The 11,897-nt window shown below is 42.1% G+C and overlaps 1 protein-coding gene across 4 annotated transcripts in view; it reads left to right on the plus strand.

The window, feature by feature from the left end:
• The window catches only part of LOC5568514 (transcription factor AP-2-epsilon), a 213,147-nt gene that overhangs the window by 60,061 nt on the left and 141,189 nt on the right, over positions 1 to 11,897 (plus strand). The gene's annotated exons all lie outside the window — the stretch shown is intronic.

The following is an 11,897-nucleotide window of genomic DNA, read 5'->3' on the forward strand; positions in this document are numbered from 1 at the left end:
AAATTTTAATTTCTAGTCCAGGGTTAAAATTGTTCCTTGATTCACTGTGCACAAAATATTTGCGAACCTTTGTCCTACTCATGGTTTCGAACGTGGCCGTGCCTCTGTACCAGAAGGATGCATTTGTGTCGGGAAGAAAAAAAACAACTTTACTTTTTCACTTCTTACAATTCATTGCTACCACAGTTTCGCATACAATCTTGTATCGTGTAAATATTTCAACAACTTTTCGTTATTTTCAATATCGTTATCCATATCGTTAAGTTATACTTCAGGGTAAACAATGCGAAGGGGTTTCTTTGTCTTTCCTGTTTGTACTTCCTGCAGTGCAGAATAAGGTATCGCACGTTACGGTTCCGCAACATTCTCAAGTTGGGCGGGGGCTCCTTCTTCAGTGAAAATGTATGAGTAAGTCGCGTGTGACCGATTCTCAACCTCATTAGCACGCGTTGGTCGGCCACACTGTCGCATTCTAACCATCAAACCGTATTGTGTTTGATCTCTCTCAATTTCTCTCATTGCGTACCATTGAGTGTCCCACCGGCGCTGTATAGCTACAATCGAGTCTCCTATTGAACGCATTCCTATAACGCGCACTCCTATTAGACACACTAGAGCGTTATAGGAGACCCAGGGCTTATGGAATTTCATCACTTTGGGGGTGCTGTTGAATATCTCATATGCCAAAAGAGATAGCACAGTACTGTCTTCGGCGAAGTTTTAGTGCAAAGTACGATCTACCTTTAGGAGTTGAAGATCATCCTTTTAGTTGAGAACTTGGCCGGTAGGGGCGCATTTTCTGATTAACACTATATGAACCATGAGGGATAAGAATGCAAAATTTTGTAACATATGATATCTCTAGATACTGATGTTTTGGAAGAGTTGTTCAGTAACTCAAGGGCTGACATGCGGTGGTCATTCTGATACGGAATTACGCCACCAAGCGGCGCTAGTGGCATGGAATTTTTGTTTAGTTAATATCTCAGTAGCCTCAGTAGCCAGCCTTAGAAAGATGGCGTCTTCGGCAAGGTTATTCAGTAGCACAAGGGCTAACATTATTTGAGCCGAAAGTTTCGAAATGTTGCCACTAGGCGGCGCTAGTGAGCATGGAATTTTTGTTTTACGGATAGCTCCGTAGCCTTACCACTTAGGAAGATGGCGTCTTCAGTAAGGTTGTTCAGTAGCACAAGGGCTAACATTATTTGAGCAAAAAGTTACGAAATGTTGCCACTAGGTGGCTAGGAGGCATGAAATTTTTGTTTTGCGGATAGCTCACTAGCCTTACCACTTAGAAAGATGGCGTCTTCAGTAAGGTTGTTCAGTAGCACAAGGGCTAACATTATTTGAGCCGAAAGTTTCGAAATTTTGCCACTAGGCAGCGCTAGTGAGCATGGAATTTTTGTTTTACGAGCTCAGTAGCCTAACCACTCTGAAAGATGGCGTCTTCGGCAAGGTTGTTCAGTAGCACAGGAGGTAACATTATTTGAGCCGCTTCGGCCATGATCAAGTTACAAACGCTCCGGAAGCAAACCGAACCATTCTTTATATGCCGAAGCGAGGATCTGCTAAGCTGCTGGCCCTCCCCGGCTTACCAATCCATCTCCGTACGTCAGCTTTGCAGTGACTAAAGCCGATCCGACTTGTAGCAGACTTGTCCGATTGCCTTGGGGTAATTTGGCTTCAATCATCTGGAGTATCCGTAGACGTGACTCACATCTCACATGCTTCCTTCGCAATCTTGCAATGGGGCTTGAATGTCTACGTACGATCCAGAGTGATATCCAGAACCCTCAGCCAGTAGGTGACTTTGCCGCAGACATTGCGAACTCAACACTCTTCGCCCATTTACAAACAGTCTTCACGGCTCACAGTGGCCGCATTCCATACAAATGCTGGCCAAAAGTACAATTCTCACTAAAAACGTTTAAAATTGCTAATTATTTGACAAAACATGATTTTTAGAGGTAAATTGATAGAAATAGTCGCTGAAATAGAAAATCGATATTTCCGGTACATTTGACAGAATTAAATTAAAAAAGCACATTTTTTTTTTAATTCAATAAATGAAATCCGTATCAAGATCAAAATTAAATGATACGTCATTATTTCGATGCCCATTTGAAGTTCAATATCGTGGGCAAGCTCGAGGTGGTTTTAAAATCTATTGGGGAGCATATAATGGTAAAAAATGCGATATTTATAACAAGTACGATGGCCTAATGGGCTGATTCGTAGTGTAACTAAAAAATATTTTTTCTTATTTTGGCGCAAAAAAGCGCAAGTGAAGCCATTGCACATCGAATACTATAGAATATTTGCCATACATTGAGGGGTAAATGATCATTTTAGAGCGTTTCCCAGATATCTTGATCTACCTTTGAAAAAATTACTTATTTTTGAAGGAGCTCTATGTTATACACTTCTTGATATTCTCGAATGGTAAAAATTTCAAATATGGTTCAAAATATCTTCAAAACAAAGCCTAAGGTATATTCATTCGAATGAGACCAGTTGAGAAAGATTTGGTCATGATTTAGTACAGAAACTGCAATTTCTATAGAACAAACTTCACGAAATTTGAAAAATTCAAAAGGGTCAATTTCAGCTGACATCTCTCCAAGTCACATGCTGTGAAAAATCTAAATATACACCAATCGATCTGAAACTTTGGAGAATTGTTATTCAATACTGAAGAAATCAAGAAAAAATATTCGAGAAGGAATTTGCAAACTTCATTTTTTTGACTTTTGGCCAGCCTTGGGCCACTGTGCGGCTGTCTGCAGTTTTTGGTGTAATCATTCACTTTAGGACCTTTTTACGATGAGGAGGATGTCTTCGGAGTACAGGAGTATGTCGACTCCATCCGGCAGTACCCGGAAGATGGGTGGCATCGGCACCAGGAAGCGCGTTACGGATAACACTGGTCCTTGCGGCACACCATTTTCCAGTTTGTGTTTACTGGGCGTTCGTTCCGATAGGAAGCTTTGCAGAAGGTTCATTATCCGACCACGTATCCGCCATGATTTCAGAGTGCGAAGTATATCGTGTCGCCAGATGGTGTCGTATGCATTTGACAGATCCAGAAACGCTATTTGTCATCAAACGTCAACATCCCGCCGCGAAATCGCTAGTGTTTGGAGGGGATTTTAACCTCCAAATTGCCAAATAACCTCCAAAGCATCACCTCCAAGTTAGTTCTAATATCCTCCGTTATATGAAATATGGTGGCGCGTCGATCGTCGCAAGTTTATCGTTAAACAGTCAATCAAACAGTGCTCGTCGGCGTTCGGTATCGACCTCTCCAGCTCGGCGAAGTACGTGTCGGTATCGCGTCCCACAAGAAAAGCGTCCCGACGCTTGTCAAGTCGTCCGTTCGACACCAGCTCCGTGATTAAACGATTGTTGACAATTCACTCGAGTGTCTTCACCATGCAGCTTGTCGGAAGGCAGCAGGACCGGAATCTTGACAGTTCAGACGACGAGGACATTCCGCCAGCTGGCGGGAACTCACCGTTGCGCCAGTTTTTGTTCAGCAGCTCCAACAGTACAAACTTTACGGACACGGGAAGACTTTCTAGTAGCGAGTACCCTATCCTATCGGTACTTGTCAAGGCACCTCGCCCTTTGTCGAGAGCCCACAGAAGTTCGGCTAGGGTGATGTCAATGTTGCACGCGGGCTCTCTCTCAGCTGCCATTTTCGCCATCTGAAACTATCGAGAGCTAGACGTCGCGCGATCATTCGCCGTAGTACATCGCTAGTTCTTCCGTTACTTTTTCGGGGTTGTCCGAAAAACCGTTTGGGAACAACTGAGCGTCTCGCCCAATTTCGACGAAGTGTGTTAACCGTGCGCCACAGTTCTGTCGTCGTGCTGTGCTTGGAGATCTTCCCTACGAAGCTTTCGCACGATTGCTCCTTCGCTTCTTTAATCGCCTTTTGTGCCTCCGTGCTGCTTGAAACTCCGCCAACGCTTTGGGTTGATCTGCTGTAGACGTCGGAGCGACCGCAGACACTTCCGTCGCCAACGGATTGCCGCTTGTTCAAGGGATGGAATTAGACACTTCTGCAATTAGTTTTTCGGTGAAGTTTCCTACATCCTACTCGACCTCTGGGCGAATAGTTTCTGCTGTAATCCGTTCGTATAACTCCCAATCAGCTCGATCGTACAGCCATTTTCGTCGCGTTGTTTGCTGACATGACCGTCCAGGTATGGACACCGCAATTGGGAAGTGATCGCTGTTGTACGTGTCTGATAAGGTTTGCCAGGTGAACTTCCGAGCCAGACTTTCCGAGCAGATGGTCACATTGATCGCCGAAGTGTTGCTTGAGACCGGGTCGACCAGCTTGAGCTCGCTGATGTTGGTCCGTAGACCACGGAGATTCCACTCTAATGGTATTACGGTTCTGTTGAAAATTTTCCGTTCTGCGGTAGCCGCCAAGTTCTACCGCAGCTGTCAAAGTTCTACCGCAGCCTTGAGAATCATTGTATCATTGAACGCAACCATCTAATCAAAGTATGCTAGTGAAGTCCAAAGCTTTGGAAAACAGCCGAAAACAACAATCATCAGTCTAGTTTCCAAGGTATCATCGCAGACGATCGATGATGCTTTGTGAAAATCAGTAATGTGGCTGCTGCGGTAGCTTTCTGTTCAACCGTAGAACGGAAAGTTATCTCTAAAATTGCAATATGATAAACAATCCCCGAACGTCTGAAATCTGATATCTGTCCCCCAGGTTCCGAGCTTGTTTAGATGGGTTTTATCATGAACCGTTCGCCTTCCGATATGATCAGACCTGAACAGTAGACGATAAACTCTCATGATGTGTAGCGGATCATGATTGTTATAGAGAGCGATTACTTAAGTGAGAGATACTCTAAATGCTCTCAAATTTCAATCTCTGTTTAGTATGATACCGCGGAAACAAAATTACGCGTAATACCACGGAATCCAATGAGACGTAATTATTGTTTTTTCGATATTGTTAAATTTGATAAATTGAAAAAACATAATATGGAAACATTACCTAATGAATTGATTACCCTGGATTTCCAGGAATCCCGAGAAATAGAAGAATACTGTGAATTATAATCAAATTTAGCGTTTTAATATTGCAACAGTAGGGGGCTTAGAAAGTCGTAGCGGTAATCGCGCAACTATTCAGCAAGACTAAGCTGAGGTTCGTGGGTTCAAATCCCACCGGTCCGGGGAATTTTTCAAATTTTGTTTTGTTTCGTATCAACATAAAAAAAAAACATATCGCATACCCTTAGCCTCATTTCGTAACCCCCAGACTGTCGGATGCGCACTGAAATGACCAACGGACGAGAGAAGAGATGTATTGCAATAAAAATAAAACTATTTAAAAACACAATTTCCTGTTCGTAAAAAGTTCTGTGTTCTGTGATTTGTTTTCAATTCTCGCTCCGTGGTCGGTGACTCTAAAGGGGTGGCAAGGGAACACGAGTCGAAGGAATTCATTCACCATTCGGTTGAAACCTGCTACCTGCCATTTTCCGGGGGTCCCATTTCTTGAACACTGACTGAGTTGAGGGCGCACCGAAATTGGAAACGGGACCAAAGTTCACCTGGCACTACTTCACCAAGAGTCAAGTTCAGACCTTCGGTGGAAGGGCTCAGCTGTAAATGAAAACCTCGGCCTGTAAGGCTCATTGATGGTCACTCGGGCAACGACGATGATGACGTTGCGTTGCTCCGCTTGTTCCATGTGTGCGGAAAACTTATTAAAATGTGAAGTACGAAATTAATGACTTTTTTATTTTCGGAAATATATAACTTTTGCCATTTGCGTTTTGACTGGAAATGGAATGGATAGTTTATTAAAAACAAGCATGGGCGAGAGATAGATGGGCCTCGCGGAGAGAGAGACACACTCATACGCATATGGAGAAGGACAGCGCGGAACGAATTGCTCGGTGTAGAATCAAGAGCAATGAGTGAGAGACAAGGTGCGATGGGTAGAGTAAAGTGGGGCAGGAGTTTTTTTTTTTAGAATTCTAGCTATTTGTTGTTTTCAGACGTGAAAATTGTAAGGGACGGTCGAATTTTCATTGGAGTCAACACTGTACCCCTCATTTAAACAAGGAAAAATATCTCTTGAAAACGGTTCATTCCATTCGATTTGCTGTTAATTGGCGCATTCAGCCCCATCCTCCCCGGTTCACGCAGTAAAACACGTACCACAAACCGACCCAGACAGACCAGAGCCGGGGGACGGACTGCCCGAGCAAAGACAATCCATTGCGCACGTGTAATAAAATCTTTAGGGCGAAAGAAACTCATTAAAATATAGAGATTTTTGCGAATATGAGTATGCGTGTTTCTGGCGTTTCGTCCGAGTTATAGGATCATCAATGAGCGACATCATACTGGAAGGGAAGGAAGTGCGGCAAGCTGCCCATCGTATGGCTCGGCAAGAGTTATAGTTTTCGTATGATTTATGTGCTCGTTGCGAAGGTCGATGAAGCGGCTTGGGCAAGACATGGGTTCACCAATGGTAACGACGACGACCAGAACCAGAGATGGAATATAAACAATCAAATTTAAATTTACGAGTTCATTTAATATTTTTTCGGCATTGGAATATTTCATGGGCACCAGTCAGTGTAATCGTTCAATTAGGTTTTGGATGCGTAGGATGTTCTGAACCCGGGCTGAAGGTGGTTGTGGCTAATGAAGCTGGTGTGTGGATTTCAGCTGGTTGATGAATGTACCAATTGAGAGACGTGGTGTAGTTATGAATCTCCGAATGGTTTTATAGATGCAAGACTTGTCTTGGCCATGCTTTCAGTGGTAATAATACATATTCATATCATTGGCAAGTATAGTCGAATAAAGAAAAGTTATAAAGAACAGTTGAAAATATAATGAGTTTCAACCAGGTGACAACTCACAAAGTAACAAAATTAAAAATTGACGGTCCAAACGTCCTCATATTTTCCTTGGAACACATAGCAAATTTAGCGGCATGGTAGAGAGGAAGGATATAGCTTTCATCTGAGACTAAAAAAATTTTGAATTTTGAAAAATTTTGCCATTTTGAATTTTGTCAGAAAAACCGTTTTTTTTTTTTTAACCATTAGCGCACCGCTCGTTTTGAATTCTGAGGCCACCATCTGTAAGCTGAGAAAAAACTTAGTAAGATAGGCTTCAAACACTAGGTGAGCAATGGTATATATCCTATGAAATGAAAGATTTTCTAAATCATGTTCATCGATTCTGTCGTATATGGCGAGTGCAATCAATGAAAACATCACTTTTTGTTCAACAAAGAAACAAGTTTTTAATCGTTGGTGTTTTCTTCGAGTTGAGTGATGAATAAGAGTATGAATTTAAGTGAAAAAATCTGGCGGTCATCTTGGATTATGACGATTTGAGAAAATCCAAGGATTTATGCCAGGAATTCCTCCGGGGATCTCCTGCAGGAATTCTTGCGGGGGCTTGCTCCAGAAATTCCTCAATGAATTTCTCCGGGGAGTTCCATCATGAATTCTTTCGGAGGTTTCCTCCTAGAGTTCCCACCTGGAATTTCTCTGCAGATTTCATTATTAACTCCAGGCATTTTGTCTAAAAATTCCTCCGAGGATTTTTTCAGAGAATCTATACGGAGATATCCTCCAGAAGTTTCTCTGGGGATTTGCACCAGTAAAAACTCCGGAGATTTCTTCCGAGAATTTCCTTCAGGAATTCCTCCGGAGATTTTCTCCAGAAATTCCTCAAGGAATTTCATCCAGGGATCTACCCTAGGAATTCCACCAGGAATTTCAAGGATTTTTGCGGGGAAATTTCTCTCGAACTCCTCCGGGATTTCGTCCAGAAATTGATCTGGAAATTCCTCCGATGATTTCCTTCAGTAATTTTGTGGGTTTTTTTTTTCAGAGAATGTTTTTGGAGATTTCCTCCAGGAGTTTGCACCAGGAAGTTTTCCTCTAAGAATTTCTCAAGGAATTTCTTCTTTTATGCGTTACGTCCCAACTGGGACAAAGCCTACTTCTCAGCTTAGTGTTCTTATGAGCACTTCCACAGTTATTAACTGTGAGCTTTCTTTGCCAATTGACCAAATTTTGCATTTGTATATCGTGTGGCAGGTACGATGATACTCTATGCTTTGGGAGTCGAGAAAATTTCCAATCCGAAAAGATCCTCGACCGGTGGGATTCGAACCCACGACCCTCAGCTTGGTCTTGCTGAATAGCTGCGCGTTTACCGCTACGGCTATCTGGGCCCTTAAGGAATTTCCTCCAAGGATTTCCTTCAGAAATAGCTTCGGAGATTTATTCAAGAAATTTTTCCGGGGATTTGCTCCAGGAACTCTTCCGGGGATTTTTCAGGAATTCACCTGGGAAGCACGAGGAAAGTCTCCGGGATTTCCTCCTCAAATTCAAGTATTTCTCCGGGGATATCCCTCAAGAACTTCTCCGGGGATTTCCTTCAGGAATTCTATAGGGGATTTCCAATAGCAATTCATCTGGGGATTTCTTCCAGAAATTTCAAGGATTCCTCCACGGATTTCCTCCAAAAACTTCTCCGGGGATTTTCTCCAGGATTTCTTATAGCAATTCCTCCGAGGATTTCATCCAGAAATACTTCTAGGCAGTGAATCAATTGTCACCCAACACGCAACAACAAAGACATTGTTATCTCCTATTCTTCGTGCAACAATTTTATTCGGCAACATAAGTTTATCATCACTTGAAAAGAATATGACAAAGATCGACCACCTCGTGCGCAACGATTTTCTGGGCTTCGCATTGCAATTTTCGAGAACTTTCTTCATGTTGGTAAACATTGACATATTATCAAATAGCATCCATAAAACAAATTTGAGTTTGTGTTTAAAATAACTGATTAATCGCGAGTTGAAAAGGTTGCAACAATGTTGCGTTCTGTGATTGTCATGACAATTTTGCTTTTGATTGTGTCCTTATCCGCAACAGTTGCGACAAACGGTTGTGAGCGAGCTTGCTTTGTTGTTTGTTTTTCATCTATTTTGATGACAATTTGATTCTAGGGATCCTTCGGGATTTGCTCCAAGGATTCAGAGTTCCTCCAGGATGTCCTTCCGAAATTTCTTCGGAGTTTCTCTTAAAATTTTCCGCATTTCCAGCAATTCCGTTAAAGTCCCTGGAGCAATTCCTTTGGAGGTCCTTCAAGAATTTCCTCAGAGTTCCTCATGAAATTTCTTAGAACTTTCTCCGGGAATTACGGGGAGCTCCATCGGGAATTCCTTCGGATTATCTCGGTATTTCCTCCTGGAGTTTTTTTCAGAATTTCTCCAGGAATTCTTCAGAGCTCCTTCAGAGTAATTCTTCGTAAATCCTGTGGAGTTCCACCAGGAATTCTTCTGCAGTTACATTGAAAAAAAATTCTTGAGAAATTTTCTGATAAATTCTGGAGGAATTTAAGGAGGAAATGTAGGGAATTTCTTCCGGAAATTCCTTCAGAATTCCTCAGAAAAGAGATCCGAGATTCCTCCAGCAATTCCACGCAACTTTCTCCTAAATTCCACCGTGAATTCTTCCAGAAATTCCTCTGGATTTCATCCAGTAATTGCTGGATAATTCCTCGGGAGCTACATCGGGAATTCCTCCACAGTTTCTCCAGGAATTTCTTCAGAGTTCCTCAAACAATTACACCGGAGCTCCTCCAGAAACGCGTCCGGAGTTCCTGTAGGAATTGCTTCTGAATTCCTTCAGAAATTCCTCTAAAGTTCTTTAAGCATTTCTTATTAATTTTATCCAACATTTCCTGGGGCCTTCCTTAGCCGAGTGGTTAGAGCCCGCAGATATAAAGCAAAGCCATGCTGAAGGTGTCTGGGTTCGATTCTCGGTTGCTCCAAGATCTTGTCGAAATGGAAATTTCCTTGACTTTCCTGGGCATAGAATATATCGTACCTGCCACACGATATACGAATGCGAAAATGGCAACTATGGCAAAGAAAGCTCTTGGTTAATAACTGTGGAAGAGCTCATAACACTTAGCTAAGAAGCAGGCTCTGTCCCAGTGGGGACGTAATGCCAAGAAGATGAGATGATTTCTCCGAAGAGCTTCACCGGAAATTCCTTTGAATCTCTTTCAAAGTTCCTTTTAGATTTATCCCGTAGTTCTATCGGAAATTCCTCTAGAGTTCCTCTAGGATTTATTCCAGATATTCCCCATGGATTGCTTCGCAGTTCCTCAATCAATTCTTCCGGAGTTCCTTCAGAAATTTTCCGGAGTTTCTCCAGCAATTCATTCGGAGTTCCTCCATGAATTTCTTATGAGTTCCTTCAGAAATTTCTTATGATTCAAAGTTGCTCCAGGCATTCCGTCAAGATTTTTTCAGAGTTCCTCCAGTAATTTCTCTGGAGTTCCTTCAGACTTTCTCCGGGAAATCTTCCTGACCTCCGCTGGGAATTCTCCCCGAGTTCCTTCCGTAATGCCTTCAGAATTACTATGAACATTCCTCCAATAATTTGTTCAATGCTTCTCTTATCTGCATTCACGATCGTTGCTCTCTTTACGTTATTGCAGAAAACTGATCTTCTTTTCGTAACACATTTTCGTGCTGTAGGATGAAGAATCACAAAATTTTTGCTTCATTAACAAGAATTCTTACAGATTTATCTAATTTAGCGAAAGAGAGGATCGATGAAGAGAAATCGCTCATATCCGTTCGACCCTTATGCAGTAACAGAGTAGAATTCTTCCGGAGTTTCTCCAGGAATTCCTTCGGAGTTACTCTAGACATTCCTCTAAGAATTCTTTCAAGTTTTTCTAGGAATCCCTCTGTAGTTCCTCCACCGAATTTTCCGGAGTTCTCCACGATTTTTTCAGATATCCTCTAGGAATTTCTTCAGAGTGTTGAAGTTGATGCAACGGGAAATCCCGGCATGCCATGACTTTCATAAGTAATTTAAAAGAGGAATCAATTGGATAAGTAGTAGACCGTTCAACAATCAAGTTGTTCTATTGCTTTCGGTTCTACTTACGGCTACATCTTATACAGAGTTCCTCTGGGAAGCCCTTTGGAGCTCCACCGGTAATTTCCTCAAATTTTCTTCATGGTTCTTCCAGCAATTCATCCAGAGATTCCTTCGTAGCTCCTCCAGGAATTCTTCAGGAATTCCTCCAGAAATTCCTCAGGAGTTTCTCTGAGAACTCCTTCGGACATTTTCCGGGAAATACACCAAAGTTCCTCCGAAAAATCCTCCAGAGTTCCTTTGGGAATTTCTCCAGCCAATATACAATAGAATTCTGCTGGTTCAATCCACTATTTGTTTGATTTTGTTGATCAAACCAACATCCGGTGCGTGAGCCTGCAGTTAGGTCTATTTTTACTGGTCTATTTCATTTTGAAAAGTCCATTTTATTATAAATTTGGACCAAAAAATTGGAGGACCGGTGAAGCTGCCTTAAGACCTCTACATTATGAAATGGTGAAATTTCATCACCAACAACATCTTATGAATGAAATAAAAAGACAAGTCAAAGGTGCGATACCGTGATTGTACTACTTTTTTCCAGAATGTCGTTTCCCCGAATGTCATTTCTTCGAATAACAGTTCCCCGAACACCAATGCCAATGCCATTTTCCCGAATGACTCGTTTACCCGAAAATTGATGTAGTTCCAAAATGTGCAAGAATAACCTGTACTGACAGGATGGTGAACGAGGAAGAACGATAAGCAATCAAAAGAAAAATATATTCGATAATTCTAGACCGTATACATATTTCCAAAAAGATACCGGAGACGGTAGAATTCCAAAGAAAGGTGCATTGCATATAACTGATCTGTATATTGTCATGAGTGTCATGAGTGCCAACACATATCGGAGAAATGAGTTATTCAGGGAAACGGGCTATTCGGAGAACTGGCATCCGAGCAACTTGCATT

The sequence above is a fragment of the Aedes aegypti genome, chromosome 3, assembly GCF_002204515.2.
Source record: "Aedes aegypti strain LVP_AGWG chromosome 3, AaegL5.0 Primary Assembly, whole genome shotgun sequence".
Lineage (NCBI taxonomy): Eukaryota > Metazoa > Arthropoda > Insecta > Diptera > Culicidae > Aedes > Aedes aegypti.